Source organism: Capsicum annuum, chromosome 3 (assembly GCF_002878395.1).
Source record: "Capsicum annuum cultivar UCD-10X-F1 chromosome 3, UCD10Xv1.1, whole genome shotgun sequence".
NCBI classification, from domain to species: domain Eukaryota; kingdom Viridiplantae; phylum Streptophyta; class Magnoliopsida; order Solanales; family Solanaceae; genus Capsicum; species Capsicum annuum.
Window position 1 is genome coordinate 159,316,124 of NC_061113.1, and position 19,905 is coordinate 159,336,028.

The following is a 19,905-nucleotide window of genomic DNA, read 5'->3' on the forward strand; positions in this document are numbered from 1 at the left end:
CAGTATTTTTAAAAGAAAAAACGTTTTTTGTCACTAATTTACTTTTTTTTTCTCCTTCATTTCAAAGAACAATTAATCTATTTTGTAAAAAATTCTATCAAAACAGGAAACAATCAATAATTATAAAAACTCAATTATTATTGTATAAAACACTCTCTTTTTGTCAAATACATATTTGATATCAAATACATAAATGCATATTTTATACAAATAATGATACACCTTATATATACATTATAATAATAATTGTATAGTTTCTTTACAATATTTAGCTACAATAATTATTTAGATACAAATTCTATACAACATTTATGCAGTTTATATATAGATGTCATTCTATACAACAATGATACAAATTCTATACAGATAATATATAAAAATATATATTCAATACAATACTCATACAATTTTTTTACACATTCTATACAATAATTATATAATTTTTATACACATTCTATACTACCTTTGGCTTCAATTATTATTCGAATACGTATTTTGTACAAAAACTTCACAGTTTCTCTATATATTCTATACATACATATTTCATACAACTATACAATTTCTATACATATTCTATACATTTTTAATTCATATTTTATACATATACTTATTTGAGATAACTATACAATTTCTATACATATATCATTTATAGGTACATATTCTTTACAATAACTATACCATTTTTATACAATTATATTTAATTGTTATTTTTAAATAACCCCTCCCCCCAAAAAAAAAAGAAAAGCAGACTTTTTTTTATTTAAAAAGTTTGTAGCAAAATTAAAAAAACAACTGAAACATTTTTTTTAAAAAAAGAAAAAGGGCCGAATGACCCAAATTGAAAAATGATTGAAAATGACCAATATGGCCTAATGGCCATTGAATGGCATTATTTTATGTGAAAATTATCCCAAATAGACTTATTAGATTGTTAATTACAAGTTATAGCATAACTTTTTAATAATTACTAGACTAAAGAAATAATTACAAGCTATAGCAACTTTTGAAAAAAAAATCTATTTTAATTAATTGTTTGAAAATCAGGTTTTTAATATTTATTATTTATATTCTTTCCTTATATTTAGCATTTAACATTTATCTCTCTTAATTAAAGTTTTGGATAATTATGGCAAGTTAAGGTATCAATATTTTTTTATTTTTTTTAATAATTAATTATTAAAGTTTGTTCACAATTTAAGGAGTCATATATGGTAAATATATTTTTTAAAGTTAATAACTGATTTTTTTTTACTTTTTATTAACTTGAATAATTAACTTGCTTCTAAACTTTTCATGTTTTATTGTCTTTAATCACCAGTAGAATTTTTATATCTTTACCTTTTTTAACATCTTATAAATTTAAAAAATAACTGATTTCATATTTTTTGCTTTATTCCAAAAGACATTCACGTTTTACGGGGTATTTTTAGCTAAAATCAGACGCAAAATCTTTTACCTTTTACCAACTTTCAATAAAACTTTTAAAACTCATTATTGTTTATGCAAGATCTTTTACTCATGAAAAAACTATTTTTTAATAATATTAAAAAACATTTTTTTCATATTTAATATTCAAATATATCCTTATTTATAGTCTTTAATAGTTATCACTCTTTATTAAATCTTTTGATAATTATGCAAGTGTTGTTATTGGTATCAACAATTATATAGTTTTATTTTGTTAATTAAGTTTCATAATTTGTTCTCAAATTAAGGAATCAAATATGGTAAACATATTTTTTTTTTTATATATTTATACATGATATTTGACTTTTTTTTTTTAATTTTATTAATTAACTTATTAGTTCAATGTTTACAGAATTTTCAAAATAACTTTACCGATAAAAGTTTTTTTCAACCATTAATTATCTTCTTTAAACTATTTTTTTTAGAAATATTAAAAACATTTTTTTCCATATTTAATATTCAAATATATGCTTATTTATAGCATTTAATAGTTATCACTCTTCATTAAATCTTTTGATCATTATGGCAAGTGTTATTCTTGGTATCAATAATTATATCTTGTTTTTTATTTTATTAATTAAGTTTCATAATTTGTTCTCAAATTAAAGAATCAAAGATAGTAAAGATTTTTTTTTTTTATATATTTATACATGATATTTGACTATTTTTAACTTTATTAATTAATTTAGTAGTCCAATGTTTACAGGATTTCCAAATCAACTTTACTGATAAATTTTTTTTTCAACCACTAATTTATCTTCATTTTCATAAATTATTTTTCTTCTTTTGTTTTTTCTATTCTTTTCATATTCATGTGTATGAAGTTGGATTTTCCTACATTCATTTCTTCTTTCGGATTTAAAGTTTCTTCAATTTAGTGTTATTTTTTTTTTTCCTTGAGGCATGTCTGAAAAATAAAAAATTAATTCTACTCCAAATAAAATATTTTATTACTGGATATTTTATATCAAAAATATCTTTTTATGTTGTTAATTATTAACTAGATTTTGTTACTCTTGTATATTCATTTTGTCACATTAATAAATTTGTAAATTATTTTTTTATTCAAATTTCTTTAACAAATAATATATGATTTATCATGCAAATTGCATACAAATTAATTGTTTTTTCTTACTTAACAGGATAATCTCTTGTATTAAATTTGATATAAAATAACTTAAAATTGTTGCTTTCGTGAACTTATATTTTGCGATATAAATCGTATTTCACTATATTTTACTTATATCAAGTGTTTTTTTTACATTAAAATTAACATCAATTTTTTCTTTAAATCTTAAAATTGATATCAATTATCTGAAATTATGTATTTTAATATTTTATTATTAGTTATCTACTTATATTTTTCAGTATACACATATAACATATTGAGTCTACAATTTTAAAAATTGAATCTAAAGATGATATTGTTTTTATAAAATCAACAAAAACTTATTTTAATATCTGAAAACATCATGCAAAAACATAACAAAAGTTTAACATGACTTTATTATTATGTATGATTATTAACAATCAGTCCTTTTTCGATTGGTGGGAATCTATCAATGAAGAACTTAATCTCAAATTTGAATTGAGTTGATGTCGATCTTGAGTTGTTTTGCTATTGCATTTAGCAATCTTTTATACTTGGTATTTGCATCATACATAATTCCGTCTATAGAAAAATCTTTAGGTCTACCTACAAATATAATACAGATAATTTGAATTGAGTTGATGTCGATCTTGAGTTGTTTTGCTATTGCATTTAGCAATCTTTTATACTTGGTATTTGCATCATACATAATTCCGTCTATAGAAAAATCTTTAGGTCTACCTACAAATATAATACAGATATGTTAAGTAACTAATACTCAATAATCAATAACGATATGTAATTAAAAAAATTACAACATATTTTAAAATTCACAAAGCATACATATCAAAAAAATAAAAAAATGATAAACATATGAAATTTGATAATTTCAACATATTTCAATATTGTCAAAACATACACATCAATAAAATTAAAAAATAATAAAATAATAAATATAATAACATAATAGGTCATTGAATGTAATATGACCGAATAAAAAATTGACAACCAATAATCATACACCTATAAATTGATTGAACAATATTTTTCTTGTGACTTCCCACCACGTTCTCGTGAATGAAAAACATATCAACATCACATGATTAAAAACAAATATAAAAAACAATATTAACTTTTTCTCTGAATGTCTTTTTCTTAATCAATAATTAGACAATATCTATTTAAAAAAGAAAAAAGAAGAATTAATGCAAAATATCAAAGGTAATAACCAAGATATACTTGAGGCATCCCATCTTCCTTCATGATATATCATGATTGAATGCAAATTAGCACAATTCATATTTGTATCTCATTTTTTTTTTTAAAGACTATTGGACATTTTTTTTGTTTCAATAAAAATATTCAAACGTTGTATGAAACAACAACAATTTGTGGAAGCTTTTTATTGAAATAATAATTTCTGATAGAAAAAAAAAACAAATATATATGAAGGTTAAAAAAGAAATTGAATTGTTTAAAAATGGAGAAAGAATGATTAAAGAGAGCATAGTTACGTGAAAAAATGGCTAAAGAGAGAATAGTCGTGTGATTGGTATTTTATTAGTTAGTATTAACTAAATTTAAGGAAAGGATATTGTTATTTAAGTTTAACTATATTTAAGCAAAGAATATTGCATTTTAGTTATATTAAATCTATATTTTCCTTTTCTGTAATGATTTTACTATGCTTTTTTTAAAAGCGAAAAATATATAAAATATTTTTTTTTTGATTTTTTAAAAATGAAAGTTGCAATAACTTGCAATAAACAATCTAATAAGTTTATTTTGTTAATTTTCCCTAGGTCATGGAATGTCCACAAGCCCAAACGTGGACTAATATTATTTTGAGTGGCCACTCATGTTTTTTTCCCTTAAAAGTTTTACACGCCATTATCTCTCTTCCATGCCTAATCTAGCCATTATCACTGTCTGAAGCCTAATCTCACCGGAAATGGCCAATCAGGCCACCGCTCAGCCTGATCCTAAGGTCGGCAGTCATCTCTAACCAAATCTCATGAAAATTTCCCACCCCTACCGCAAAATACCTTCATTGCAACTACAAGTTTGCCTATTGATTCATCAATGATCAGTGAGTCCTCAACAGGGCAGGAACAATATGTCAATCTATTGAAGCCCTCCACCATTAATAATCCTAAAGTCCATAATAAACTGTCTGTTCAACCCATTCCGATAAAAAGCTCAATTAAATAAATGGCATCCCTCACACATGTGGATGGAGGAAGAAGTTGATCGAATGAATATCATAGAAGAGTTGCAATACGCAGTCATTGAAAAGTTTTCATATGGTCGGCCAGTGTTGGATGACCTTTACATACAAATTCCTAAACAACTTAACATTAAGGGTGATTGTAGGATTGTCTTTTTCTAGAAATTGTCCTATTCTCATGAGACATAAGCTGATTGAAGAATTTATGAATGTGATGGAAAAAAATGTGTACTACATTAATGATAAGGATGGTTACTCATATCAAATGCGACTCTTAATATATGATGCTAAATTTAAAATGGAGGAGAAAAAAACCCAGTCATGGCATGGATCTCCTTTCATGATCTTAAACCAACTTTCTTTGTGAAAGAGTCCTTATTTTCATTGGTGTGGGAAAGCCAATTCACCTGTATTTGGCTATGGTTAACAAAATCAGACCTAGTTGTGCAAGGATTAAGATCCAGTTGGATCTCTTTAAAGATTTTCCTAAATGTGTTGTGATGGAAATTGTTAATTCTAATACCAGGAATAACGAATTGAATGGGTGCAAATATAAATTTTTACCTATATATTGTAAGACGTGTATACTGCAAGGACATAATGAGCAGGATTGTAGGGTCCTTCACCTTGAACTAAAACAAGCACAATGGCAGAAAGTAGAGAAAGAGAATAACTCTCAACAGGAAGAGGTTGAAGCTAGCCCTACCAGAGGTTAATTGAAAGGAGATATGGACCTAATCGATAGTGGAACCCAATAAGAAGAAGATTACCTTAGTGAGAAGGCCAGAGCACCAGATAAAGGGATATGTAACCTACAACTTTGACAGAAAAAGGAGAGGATCACACAAGAGCAACAAAGGACATTAATACATTACAAAACAAAGATCAAAATAATGAGATAAATGAGGAATAGGATAAAAATAAAACTACAACGAACTGGATATCCAAGTCTTTTCATGAAAAAGAGCTTAATTCAACTCTATCAGTGGAGAACCTTAGGAGCCCTGTGCAATGAAGAAATTGGAGACAAATATGAGTAATAGTACAAATAATGAATAATTAGAAGCAGTAGAAAAGGGAGATGATACCTTATACAATAATGTAGATAATTTTTCAAAGGGTGAAGAAGATATGCAAGCTCGTCCCGATATGCACAAAGCAATGGAATCTAATACGAACATTAGCTCTAATATTAAGCTAGCAATAGAGGAGGATAAGGGTAATGATCATACCTTGATTACTCTAGAAGATAATTCTTAATACGATGGTAGTGATGAACAACTAGAACTTGCAAAAGTCATAGGATTTAATAATCAAAACGAGCAAGATGTAACAACAGTTACCAATAATAAAAGGAGTTTATCAACTACAGGGAATAGTAAACTATCTATTATGGATTCCTCATTAGCTATTGATGCAACTCCAATTTGGAGTGGTGTAGTTGATTGTCCCAATGATGTGTTACATAATATATTGACTCATAATCTTGAGGAGATGGAAATTTATGCAGAAATAGAAGATGGTAAGGAGAAATTAGTTCAGCTTGAAGATAACATTAGTATGGATGCTGATTTATCACCAAAAGAAATCAAATCAATCAAAGCAGCAAGAAGAAGGAAGAAATATGGTACTAAGGAGGCTTCACTACCAGCCAGAACCCAACTAAAGAGAAATATAGTGAACCAAAAGGCAAATTGATAATGAAGGTCATTATGTGGAATATCAGATCTATAAATTCACAAAGGGATTTTTAGAGAATTCAGATGTTCTATGGGTTTCAATTTACTTTCATAGGTTTATCAGAGCCTTTTCACCATATCAAAACTACCAACATATATAAGAACAGAATTTAGATGCCTCTAGTTTTTCATAATTGTAATGGTAAAATTTTGTTCTTTGTGAACCATGGATTTAATGCTATAGTTGTTAGTGATACTGATCAATAACTCTCCATGTTGTTGAGTGATCAAGTGAGTGGTAACTCATTTATGGTGATAGTTGTTTGTGCTAAGTGTGATAAAAGTCAGAGATTGGAGTTGTGGGAGAATACTCACTCTATAGCCAATGACCTCAACATACCATGGATAATAGGGGGTGATATTAATGTTGTTTTAAATGGTGCAGAAAAAATTTGGGGGTTACCAATGGTACTTGAAGATGTAGAAGATTTTCATCATTGTGTTGGATCCTGTGATTTGACATAAGTACTATACAAGGTAGCCTCTTTACATGGTGGAATAGTAGAGCAGGAGATGATTGCATATTTGAGAGGCTTGATAGATGTTTCACCAATTATTTTTTTCAAAATTGTTTCTTCCATGTATAGGTTGAACATTTACATAGAGATAGGTCAGATGATGCTCCTTTATTGCTGAAGTACGAGAATAGAACAAGCAGATTTCTTAGACCCTTTAAATTTATAAAGTTTTGGACTGAACATGCATACTTTCTAGAGGTTGTAAGAAGGAATTGGGATACTAACAATACTGAAATCTAGTTTTGGACTTCAAAATAAAGTGTAAGCAGGTGAAAAAGGCTTTCACTTTGTTTAGTAGGCAAGCATACGGGGATATTTTTTAGCTGCTGATAATTAGAGAAAAGATAGCCAAGATTAAAAAAACTATTTGAAGATTATCATTCTCAGGAAAATAGGGTCGTAATGTAAAAAGGCCAAGGCTAAATACATCATATATTTTAATTTAGAGGAGAGTTTTTGACAATAAAAGGCAGCGTATGAATGGTTTGAAAGTGGTGATAGTTTTATAAGATTCTTTTATGGTATTATGAGAGGGAGGATAAATAGACTCAAGGTGTTTAGAATTCTTGATAAATAGGGTTTCTGGTTAGAAGAGAAGGATAAAATTGCCAATGAAGCTATTAATTTTATCAAAAGCAATTCACTTAAGATAGGGGTACATCTGACTTCTCTCTTCTTGATCATATTCCAGAGATGGTCATAGAAGAAAATAATGATATTTTAGGGGCTTTCCCTGATGAAGAAGAGATTGAAAAGGTTGTCTTTAGTTTAAATGGGGATAGTGATTATGGTCCTGATGGGCTTCCAGAGGTTTTACAAATATTGTTAGGCCATTGTTAGGTTGGATGTTATCAGACTGGTGCTGGATTTCTTTTCATAAAATATCCTTCCAAAATCAATTACTCATACTAACTTGGTTCGCATCCCAAAAAAGGATACTGTTCAATCCTTTTTAGACTTGAGACTAATTAGTTTGAGTAATTTTGTGAATAAACTACTATCAAGAATTATTCATAATAAATTGGAAATCATTTTGCCTAGACTGATATTTCCTAATCAATCAGGTTTTGTGAAAGGGAGAAATATTGTTTAAAAATGTGTTGCTAACACAAAAGTTGGTTACTGATTTTGAGAAAAGAGGTAAACCTCCTAATATGGTTCTTAAACTTGATATGGCTAAAGCTTATGACAGAGTCTTTTGATATTCTTTTATGAAAGTTCTCATGAAAATAGGATTCTCTAATCGAGTAGTCGATATAATTTGGAGACTGATCTCAAATAACTACTACTTAGTGTTATTAAATGGAAATTAATAGGTTTTTTCCATTATACAAGGAAAGTGAAACAAGGAGATCTCTTGTCACCTATTCTCTTTATATTATCTGTTGAGGTGTTGACAAGGGCTCTTAATCATCTTCTTGAGGATGATTCCTTTATGTGATATGGTATGCCTAAGTGGAGCTAAAAAATGAACCAATTGACATATGCTGGTGACACTATCATTTTTTATTCCTCTAATGACTATTCTATTGGAAAAACAATAATGATTTTATAGAAATATGTGCAGAAATCTAGGCAGAAGGTGAACAAGGATAAAAGTTTTTTCTATATGCACCATAATACCTCTAGGGGTAGGATGTAGTGGGTGGAACAAATCACAGGGATTGCTAAAGGTACTTTTCTCTAAAATACCTTGGTTGTCCCATTTCCTATTCAAAGAACCAGAAGGAATACTTTTTATATTTGATGAATAAAGTCAGGAATAAGCTATAGGCCTGGAAGGGTAGGCTCTTATCATATGTCGGGAAGGAAGTATCGCTATAAAGTATTCTACAAAGCATCCCCATTTACATTATATCAACTATCCTTATCCCTAAAAGTATGGTGAATGACTTACAAAGAATTTTTGCTAAATTCTTTTGGCATAATAAAGACACATGAAAAAGCAAACACTAGTCTGCTTGGGACAAGGTCTTTCTACCCAAAGAAGATGGTGGATTAGGGTTTAGATTCATTGAAGATATGTTCCAAACTATGCATGCTAAGTTGTGATAGATATTCAGGACAAATAATTTATGGACTAATTTCCTTTGGAACAAGTACCGTAAAATATAAATTCCAACTTTATTGCAATGGATAGGGGGTTCTCAAGTGTGGAAAGATATGTTGAATAGTAGGGAGAAAATGAACAATTCCTTTGGTGGGAACCAATGAGTGGCACTTCATCTATATGGTTTGAGAACTGGACCAACATTGGTCCATTATTTGCACCCTACTGATGTTCACTTGCCATCTTTTAAAGGATATTAATGAGCTTATGAATTAAGAATGGTGGGCTTTTAAAAAAATACAGGAGGTAGTCCTAAGTTATATCTTGGATCATCTCAAGAAAAATATGGAACCTCTTCTATATGAGAACATGATGGATAGATCTTGGTGGATAAAGAATAGCAATGGCAAATTCACCACTAAGAATGCTGGGAGGTATTAAGAAAATGAGCTGATGTTAATGAAGATCTAAAAGCTATTTGGTACAAAGGGTTGCCTTTTAAGAACTCTTTTCTTTCTCGGAGGGTTTTTGTAGGTTTGGTTCTTGTAGTTGTCTCAATGAATGCATGGAATTTTGAAGTTACTACTACTTCTAGATGCTGCATAAATCCAGAAAGGGAAACTATAGAGCATTTATTTTTAAATAATGAGGTTGTTGATAAAGTGTGGTCCAATTACAATGGAGATGCTGGTATCATAGATCAAAGGTTCAATTTAAAACAAAGTGTCAGACTATGGAGAAATCAGAAAGGTAATTGAAGAATAAAGTCTGTGATTAATGTGGTTCCTATACTGATTCCTAAGCTTTTGTGGAAGAAAAGAAACACTATTCTTCATGGAGACGATTATCATGAGAGGAAGATTTTTTGGGAAGTTGATGCTGAAATTATTAGATTCATCAAGTACAGGTTTAAAATGGAGATTCCAGTAAAGGATTAGGCTAACATCATTGATTCATCACAATGCTACAGGAACTCATATTCATTTAGAGTTGTGAAATGGGTTTTCCTTAGTAATAGGTGGCTTAAAGTGAATACTGATGGCACTATAAAAGGATATCCAGGCCCTAGTTCTATTGCATTCTGCATTAGAAAGTGGGAAGGGGAATACATAGTTAATAAAGGATTTAGAATTCAAGGCACTGCAAGTTTGGTAATAGATGCTATTGCTATTAGAAAGTGCTTAATTTTCTGCAAAGAAAATGATATTCAGAAGATTGTGGTGGAGATAGACTCTTGTACAATGGTGAAAATTTTAAATGATGAGTGGGATGTTCAATGAAGTGTGACAATGGAGGTCAAATCCATTAAAGCCATCATGACTGTATATCAGTGAGAATAGTACATTTTCTTAGGGAGGGTAATACTCTTACTGATTTTTTTACTAACCTATCTTTTTGATTTGAAAGTGATTTTCAATTCAGTAATTATAGAGAGGTACCAATAAAAGAAATAAGAATATTAAACATAGATAAAATAGGAACACCGAGCTTTCGACGGATAGTTTACGATTCATAACACCAAGACAAGGAATACTGACTATGCACTGGTTACGCTAAGCATTAATATAAGCTACAATATGAATAAGAGGGATATACCTATTAAAGGTCGATTCATATAATTTTAAAGGTAGAAATATTTTTAATAGAGTAAGTTTGGTAGCATACGAAACCAAACATCATAATGGTATGTATGAGATGTTATTTTTCTTAAATCTACACTTTCAGTTGGTGGTGGTATTAGTTTCCAATGAAACTCAATCCATCAGCGGAGGGTGTAGACGAAAGAGTAACAACGGAAGAAATACTCACAATAAAGTATATGTAACAATCAGGATGAAATTGAAGATTCACCAAGCAGGAATGTCATAAATAAGACCTTTAACAGTAAAAAAGTGTAAAGGGGGTTACAAAATCATCGAAAGTTGTAGCAACCAAAGAGATGATAATACCTTGTTTGAAGTGAGTTCCTTGAATACGAAGATCTACACCTGGTAGGAGCTTGAGGTGTCGACTGATTGGAGTATTCAAACAATATTGGAAGCTACCAATTTATGGTGTTACATACCTGCTACACAATTTCACGGATCAAAGCATTGCTTTTTACAGTTTTCTTGACTGACTTCTTAGATTAAGTGGTGGTATTAGCTTTAATTGAAGCTCAATCCACTGGTTTGATGAAAAAAGTTAAAGAAATTGAGAAATATAACAATACAGTTGAGTAATTGAGCAAGTGAACATAGTTGAAGCAAGGTGTTGAACTCTCTATAGTGTAGTCGACTGTAGATTCCATGGAAGTATCAAGAGTCATGGCAAATTGGTTGATTGAAGAGCAAGATAAAGGGAGTGAAAGCTACTTCTACTTTCCTAAATTCATCGGCTAAGGATTTGTTGTCTGAGATATGGATGTTTGTTGGGTCGGGTCACTTTTGGGCCCGACCTTTGTAAATATTGTAAAGCTTACATAATCCCAACAAGTTTACCCTAATTACTTCTATCCCTTCTTTTAACAAAACTACATAAAATCTCTAAACTTGTCACTTTCAGATATATCTTTAATTATCCAATACACGCGGTTCGAAATATGCGCAATTAAAAAAGAAAAGTAAGAGAAATTTGTCAATTAATAGAGCAATCGCGAGGCATTCATTTAATTCTCTTTCAAATATTTCCAAAATTTGGTAATCAATTAAAAATTTGAAACTCATAGAAAGATTATATTTTTTTGTGTTCAAAATTATGGATAAATAAATCAATTCAAGCTTAATGCCAAATATATTTTTTATGTGCTTATCAGCAACACATAACATAAGACTATGTACCGTATAAGTTTAACAACACAGACACATATTGATACATATCGATATAAACTGATACATAAATCTGATGCATCCCAGTATAAATTCAGCAAAACAAAGACATACCGAAACATAAATCTGATCTATCTGTGTTCAATTTAGTATTCTAATACATATTTTGTGATTTTTTCACCAGATATATTATTTTTATGCATCGGTAACACAAAGAACAGTACGATACATAATTTTTCTACCTCTTTTAGAGGGTCCCATGATGTATCTTCACGTCTTTCACCATCCCACCATTAATGGAGGATACCTTATGAAACCCGCTACATAACTTAAAATGAATCAAATTTTTTTCTAAAGTTTAGTAGTTAACTCCAAAAGAAATTCGACATGATGACAAGAAAACACAATTTTAGAAGAGAAAATGAAGATTCATTTAGTGAAGGTTCTTTATCGAGGCTTCGTCGACGTTGTTTTGTTGATGTTTATTGTCATTGTATTACAGAAGTTCTCCTTTAATGGAGAAATTAAAGATAAAGTAGAGGGTGGGGGGAGAAATTGAAGATGAAGTGTGGGGGGCGGGGAGTAGAAAGGGGGAGAAATATGATTTTATGGGTTTAAGTAGAAAGCAGATCTTCTGTATTGAAATAAGGAGTTTGGGCTATTAGTGTTGTGATATATCTAATGGTTTTAGAGAAAGGAGGTAAATGTAACGCCCTGGGTTTTTTGTCCTTGATTTTTTTTTTTGAAATTTTATCCTCATTGTCTTGATTACGACTTACCCCTACAAGTTATAGGGAGTCTTGATGGGTCTTATGGACCCAATCATAACCAAATCAATAAGTATGTGTCAAAAGTTCTACACTGAGTACGAGTGTCTTACTATTAGTTGTAAGAAGTTATTACGAGTCATTGGGTGCAAATCGTAGGGTGTCCAGTGTTTATCTAATTGGGTTCTGTGTTGACTATGACTGAACCCTACGAGTCATAGGGTCCCATTATACGTGGTACGAGTTGACTTATAGGGTTAACAGTGTGTGGGTGTCCTGGGAACTGTCTTAGCTATGACTCAGGGCGACGAGTCGTGATGAGTCTATATGAGTAGTATAGTGACCCGTAGTGATTAACGACTAAATTTCAGCTTTTAATTTGAGGGTACCTTGGATAATTCTCTCCTTACCCAATTAAAATCTCATATCTATAAAATACTTAAGGTGGTTATATTTCATCCTTAACATACTAAAACACTTTAAAAGCTCTCTCAAATTCTCTCAAGCAACCATACTTAGGGTTTCCAAAAAGTAGGTTATCCAAAGGCTCAAGGGTTGAAATCCTTTTGTGAAACTTGGTATTTCAAGCATGTTACTCTTCCCTAATTATTAATTTTCTAAAAACATAAGTTTTAATGTGTTGTTCATATGGTATTGAGGTTGGTTTTGAAAAGCTGGGTTGAGGGTTTTGTATAACTATTGTTTATATGATGTTTTATGTTTGTCCTTGCATGGGTTAGGTTTAAATAGTGGTTTTAAAGTAATTTGATGAATAGGAATGGTGAATGAACTAGGGATTGTGATTTTCTAAACTTGTGACTTTTGAAGTGGTTATGACCCCAACTCCATATTTTGAAAGTGGTTTTAATTACGAGAAATGTAGGAATTGAACTATTCTTAAACTATTGCATTATGATTTTGAATTGAAACTTATGGGGTTGTGTAATTCCCCAAGCTAATGTACAATTAAACCAAGGAGGTTATGAATTCTCCCAGGTGAAGATAATTGGTGTGGCATATTGATGTTACCTTGCAAGTGTAGTTGGTATAATGATACCAACAATGTACACCTAAATATGTATTTTTGTTCAATGAATGAGAATGCGTGACAATTGCTTTAATTGGGCTTTAATGAGGGTTTTGTAGCTAAGTCATGAAAGTGGTGGTTCGAGAGACCAATACTGAAAACTGCGGTTGTCGAGGTGGGGGGGGGGGAGAGGGTCTATATGACTGGGTGGTTTGAGGCCCCCTGATTATAATTACAATATTATTGGGAGGTTCGACTCCCCCATATTTATAACACCCCGAAAATATGTCCCGAGACGTCACACGGTGCTCGGGACTACGAGTAGCCCCAAGCTAACCCTGCGAGCCTTCTACTAAATCTGAGACTCAAAATAAAGAATTCTAGGCATGCGAAAATATTGAAACACTGAATCCTGTCTGAACTGAACTGGATTTAACTGAACATAACGTCTGAAAGTATTTAACTTAAATGTCTAGACAACTAACACTTAAAATCTGAAATGTATCTAACAGTCGGACAAACCTCTATTTATACTAACTAGAGAGCCATTGGGACACACCCCCAACTAGCTCAACCAAACTAAAAACAACTGATCAAATACTACAATAAGAAGAAAATCTGAATAACTGGGTCCTCAAACTATAAGGACTCACCAACTGTCGGGATGTAGACAGAGATGCTTGCGTTCAATCACGCTGCTGGAATCGAGCACCTAAACCTACATTATTAAACAATGTAGCACATAGACGTATCTGTGGATCATTACTTTTAGAATGTACTGAGCATATGGGCGTGAATGAATAAGTAAAACAATAATTAAATATTCATACAAAACTTTCAAAAGATGCATGCTAAGTATAAATGACTTACCTTGGCTCGAATAAAACGTGTATTGCGAAATAATAAAACATGAGTAGGTAAAATATATATAATCTTTGTGAGTCATAACGCTTAGTTCTAACAATTGTACTTTTACTCTTTCTATTAGGAGTTTCTTCTAACCAACATAAACCATGTGAGATGTCATAGAGTCCAACGTCTTACTCATGTTAGGGAGAGCTGTTCTACCCTTGCCATCAGAATATAACCTTATCTTAAGTGATCACTGACTTAACACACTATGGGCACTTAAACCTATGGTGGTTCATAGTTTGGGACATGAGACCTTGGAATCATACCCAACTCGTTGATAAATACTACTCCCATACTTTTTTGCTTAGACTCTTAGGCAATCTACCTTAAAATAACACAAGGGTTTATAATGAAAACCAATTGTTCTTCTTTTTCTTTAAATCATAAACTATATGAACAATGTGGATTCCTTATCTTAGCTTAGGATCAAAATATCATTTTCATTCTTAAATCTTGGTAAACAACTTATAAAAGAGGCTTAAGATCATAGTCTTCTTGAAATCTCAAAACTCATACTTGGGTTTAAAGCATATGTACTTAAATTTTCAAAATTTCACAATAAAGCTTCATTCTCAACAATTATCTTAAAATTCTTCAATAATATCAATTCACAATAAAGAGGTGCAATTCATGATATAAACTTTCAAGTCAAAGCATAAATAAATGAGATAAACATGCACTTCAATACGTAAATCACTTGTAAATTCATAAAATCAAAACGAAGTAGTTTGGGTATGAACCCTAATTTGCAAATCATGAAATCTTAAGATAAAAATAAGTTTTGGGCATAAGGATGAAAAAGGTATCCTTGTTCATAATCCCACATACCTTAATGACGAAGAAATTGTGAAAAGATTGAACCTTTAAGCTTAATTTCCAAAACCCTAAGTTGATTTACTCCTCTTGTGTATTAGATGATGAACTAATGATTTTGATAGGGTTAAAATGTGTTTAGGGACTATTAATCTCGTGTAGTTATGTTTAGGGACGGTTATATAGTGTCAACTGCCAAATGACTTGGTTACCCTCGAAATAACTTAAAAATGGAGTTTCTACACCACTTGGCCATAGGCTTTGTGGCTCAAACTCCATGGTAAATATTAGGCTTTGCAGCGCAAACCCTATGGAAAACATTAGGCTTTGCGATGGAAACCCTATGGTAAACATTAGGCTTTGTGACACAAACCCTATGGCAAATATTTTCCAGTGAACATTTGCGATGGTATGGTGATGCCTAGCCTTCACCTAAGCTCTATTTTTTCATGCCAACTCATTAACACATAATCTACCATTACTACGGGGGTCTTAAAGATCATTTTAGTAGCATAGGAAGGGAGTTACGACTATGAGGTATTACATTATCCCCCCTTGGGATCATTCACCCTTGAATGAAATTATTAAGACGGAGCAATAAGAAGGTTGTAATCATATACTAAACACTTACGGGCTGAATCATAATACATGGGCAGAGCAGAGCTTCACGAATACATGCTATGACATATGGCTAAGATAGAAAATGAGAGAGTCGATTTAGAGAAGCTATTATCTCAAGCTGAGTCTAAATTCATAAGGAAAATATGGGGATACTTGGTTCACATATCTGCTTCTGTTTCCCAAGTAGCTCCCTCAATGGTCTGATTTCGCCATAAGACCTTAACCAAAGGAACTTTCATATTTCTTATCCTCTGAATCCGATGATCAAGGATCTCAACTGGGAATTTTTCATGGGAGAGGTTATCCTTAATATTAAAGCTTTCTGAAGGAACAACAGAGGCCGAATCACCAATGCATTTTTTTAACAAAGAAACATAGAACATCGAATGAATAGATGACAACTCTGCAGGCAACTCAAGCTCATATGCTACCTTTCTAACTCGACTCAATATTCTGTAAGGGCCAACATATCAGGGACTAAGTTTTCCCTTTTTGCCAAATCTCTTTACCCCCTCCATGGGTGAAACCTTCAAATAAACTAAGTCATCAACTTCAAACTTAAGATCCCTTCTCCTCACATCTGTATAAGATTTCTAACGACTCTGAGCTGTTTTCAACCTCTCTCAAATCAACTGGACTTTCTCCATGGCTTCAAACACCACATCTGGCCCTATCAAAGTGGCCTCACCCACTTTGAACCAACCGATAGGTGACCTACATCTCCTCCTATAAAGAGCCTAAATGAGGCTATCTGAATATTAGTATGTAACTGTTATTGTTGGAGAACTCGATCAACGATAAGTGATCATCCCAACTACCCTTGAAGTCAATAACACAAGCCCTCAGCATATCCTCTAAGGTCTAAATGGTCCTCTCTGCCTGACCATCTGTCTGAGGGTGAAAAGCTGAATTAAGATGAACTTGGGTTCCAAGACCCTTCTGAAAAGCTTTCAAAAAATTAGAGGTAAATTGAGTACCCCTATTTGAAATGATGGACAAAGAAACTCTGTGCAATCTGACCAACTCTATAATATACAGCTAAGCATAATCTTTGGTTGAGTAGGACGTGTGACTGGCAAGAAATGGGCTGATTTGGTCAATCTGTCTACAATAACCCAAATCGAATCATGCTGACGACGCAAATGAGGTAACCCTGTCACAAAGTCCATGTTTACCTCATCCTACTTCCAAGTGGGAATACTAAACTCCTATAAGGTACTACCAGGTCTTTGGTGCTTCACCTTAACCAGTTGACAATTAGCACACTTGGGCATAAATTCTATAATATCTTTTTTCATACCACTCCACCAATAGACTTCCCGCAAATCACGGTACATCTTAGTGGCCCCTAAGTAAATGGATTAATAAGCACCATGTTCTTCTGCCATAATCCATTGCCTCAAAACATCAATACAAGACACACATAGTCTATTTTGTTATCTCAACACGTTATCTCCCCCTTGGTAGAATACCTCTACCTTCTGATCTCTAACTGAATCCTTCAGCTTAACAAAACTGGAGTACTTATCTTGCTTCTTCTTTACTTTGGAAACTAAAAAAGATTCCAAACTATTCTGAACCCAAACATCCCTCTCATCTGAGTCAACCAATCAGACACCTAATCTAGCCAACTGGTGAACTTCCCAAACTAATTTTTTCTTATCGCCTTCTGCATGAGCAACACTACCCATCGACAGTCTACTAAGGGCGTCTGCCATAATGTTGGCCTTGACCAGATAATACAAAACACTTATATCATAATCTTTCAACAATTCTAACTACCTTCACTGATGGAGGTTCAAATCTCTCTGTAAAAACACATACTGCAAGCTCTTGTGGTCCGTGAACACATCAACATGCACCCCATATAGATAGTTCCTCCAAATTTTCAATGCAAATACAACAACAGCTAACTCAAGATCATGGTTAGGGTAGTTATTTTTGTGAGGCTTAAGTTGTCTAGAGGCATAGGCTATGACCTTACCTCTCTATATCAAAATAAAACCCAGACCAACTCTAGAAGCATCACAATAGACAACAAATCCATCTGTACCATCAGGTAACGCTAAGACTGGGGCTAAAATTAGTTGAGCCTTCAACTCCTGAAAACTCTTCTCACAAGAATTTGACTACTGAAACTTAACCTTCTTTTGAGTCAATCTAGACACGGGGGATGCAATAGATGAAACCCCCTCAACAAACCATTGGTAATGGCTAGCTAAACCCAAGAAACTCCTAATATCTGATGGAGAGATAGGTTTAGGATAATTTCTCACTACTTTGGACTTTTGGATATTGACTCTAATGACATCATTGGAAACAATGCGACCAAGAAAAGCTACTAATCTTAGCCAAAATTCATACTTGCTGAATTTGGCCAACAACTGGTGATCTCTAAGTGTTTGCAACACGATTCTAAGATGGTCTGCATGGTCATCCTCACTATGGGAATAGATAAGCATATCATCTATAAAGACTATGACAAACATATCTAAGTACTATTTGAACACTCTATTTATCAAGTCCATAAAGGCTGCTAGGGCATTTGCTAGCCCAAAAGACATAACTAGAAATTTGAAATGACTGTAACGGGTTCTTAAAGTTGTATTTGGGATATCATATTTCCTTAATCTAAGCTGGTGATAGCCAGATCTAAGGTCTATCTTAGATAAGTAACTTGCACCTTGAATCTTGTCAAATAAGACATCAATCCTAGATAGAGGATATTTGTTTTTGATTGTGACTTTATTCAACTAACGATAGTCAATGCATATTCACAGAGAACCATCTTTCTTACACACGAATAGGACAGGAGCTCTCTATGGAGAGACATTGAGCCTTATGAAACCCTTATCTAAGAGGTCCTTAAGTTTCTCTTTCAACTCTTTAAGCTCATCTAGAGCCATACGATATGGCGGAATAGAAATGGGCTCAGTATCAGGAAGAAAATCAATACCAAATTCTATTTCTCTGTTAGGAGGTACCCCTGGAAAATCTTCAGGAAAACCTTCAGGACACTCGTTGACTACATGGACTGACTAAACTATTGGAGTCTCAAACTTAGTGTCCTTGACTCTAAACAAATGGTAAATACACCTTTTTGATATCTTGCTTTAAGATAGGATATGAAATGACTCTTGGGAGACACTAAATTACCTTTCCACTCAAAGTCTGGCTCATTAGGAAACTGAAACTTCACTTCTCGGGTGCGATAGTTTATAGATGTATAACAAAAATGGAGCTAATCCATGCCCAGAATAAGGTCAAAGTTAACCATATCTAACTCTATTAAGTCTTCTAATATAATTTTAGAAAGGACAGTGATAAGACACTTTCTATAGACTCATTTTGCAATAACTGACTCACCCACTAGGGTGGAAACTAAGAAGGGCTTAGAGAGCTTTTCAGGACCTAGCCTAAAATTTATCATAACTAACAGAGTCACATAAGAGAGATTTGATCGGGGTCTAAAAACACATAAACATTAAGATAAAAGACACAAAGCATACTAGTAACATCATCTAGTAAACTCTCCTGCTCCTGATGGGATGGTAAAGCATAAAATCAATTCTGGCTCTGACCACCACCGGTACTAGATGATGCACCCTACGGAGGGACTGGGTGACTTAGTGAAGCTATTGCGCTAGTAGCCTGAGTCTGGGGGATAAAAATTCCTATTTCCTTGCTTAGCATATGAGCACTCTTTGATTTTATTACCCAACTTGCCACATCTATAACAATTTTTTTGTCCCTACAAATACTCACCAGGATGAGTTTTACCACACTTAGCGCATAACGGATAGCAGGGCCTTCCACCCACACACTACTTTAAGACCTGGACATAGAAGTCCTACCCTACTACTCTTA

The 19,905-nt window shown here is 32.3% G+C and overlaps 1 long non-coding RNA gene across 5 annotated transcripts; it reads right to left on the minus strand.

Annotated features, from left to right (window-relative positions):
• Positions 1-2,942: 2,942 nt before the first annotated feature.
• Positions 2,943-11,560, minus strand: LOC107856600. Of its 5 annotated transcripts, none has more exons than XR_007053091.1 (3): positions 5,555-11,552; positions 5,349-5,416; positions 2,943-3,298 (listed from the first exon to the last, which is right to left on the minus strand). It is a non-coding gene; the product is annotated as an uncharacterized LOC107856600 (long non-coding RNA). The 5 variants fall into 5 exon arrangements; XR_007053090.1 differs by lacking the exon at positions 5,349-5,416 and having other exon boundaries at positions 3,025-3,298; positions 5,555-11,156; positions 11,304-11,551; XR_007053092.1 differs by lacking the exon at positions 5,349-5,416 and having other exon boundaries at positions 3,025-3,298; positions 5,555-10,967; positions 11,041-11,551.
• Positions 11,561-19,905: the final 8,345 nt, after the last annotated feature.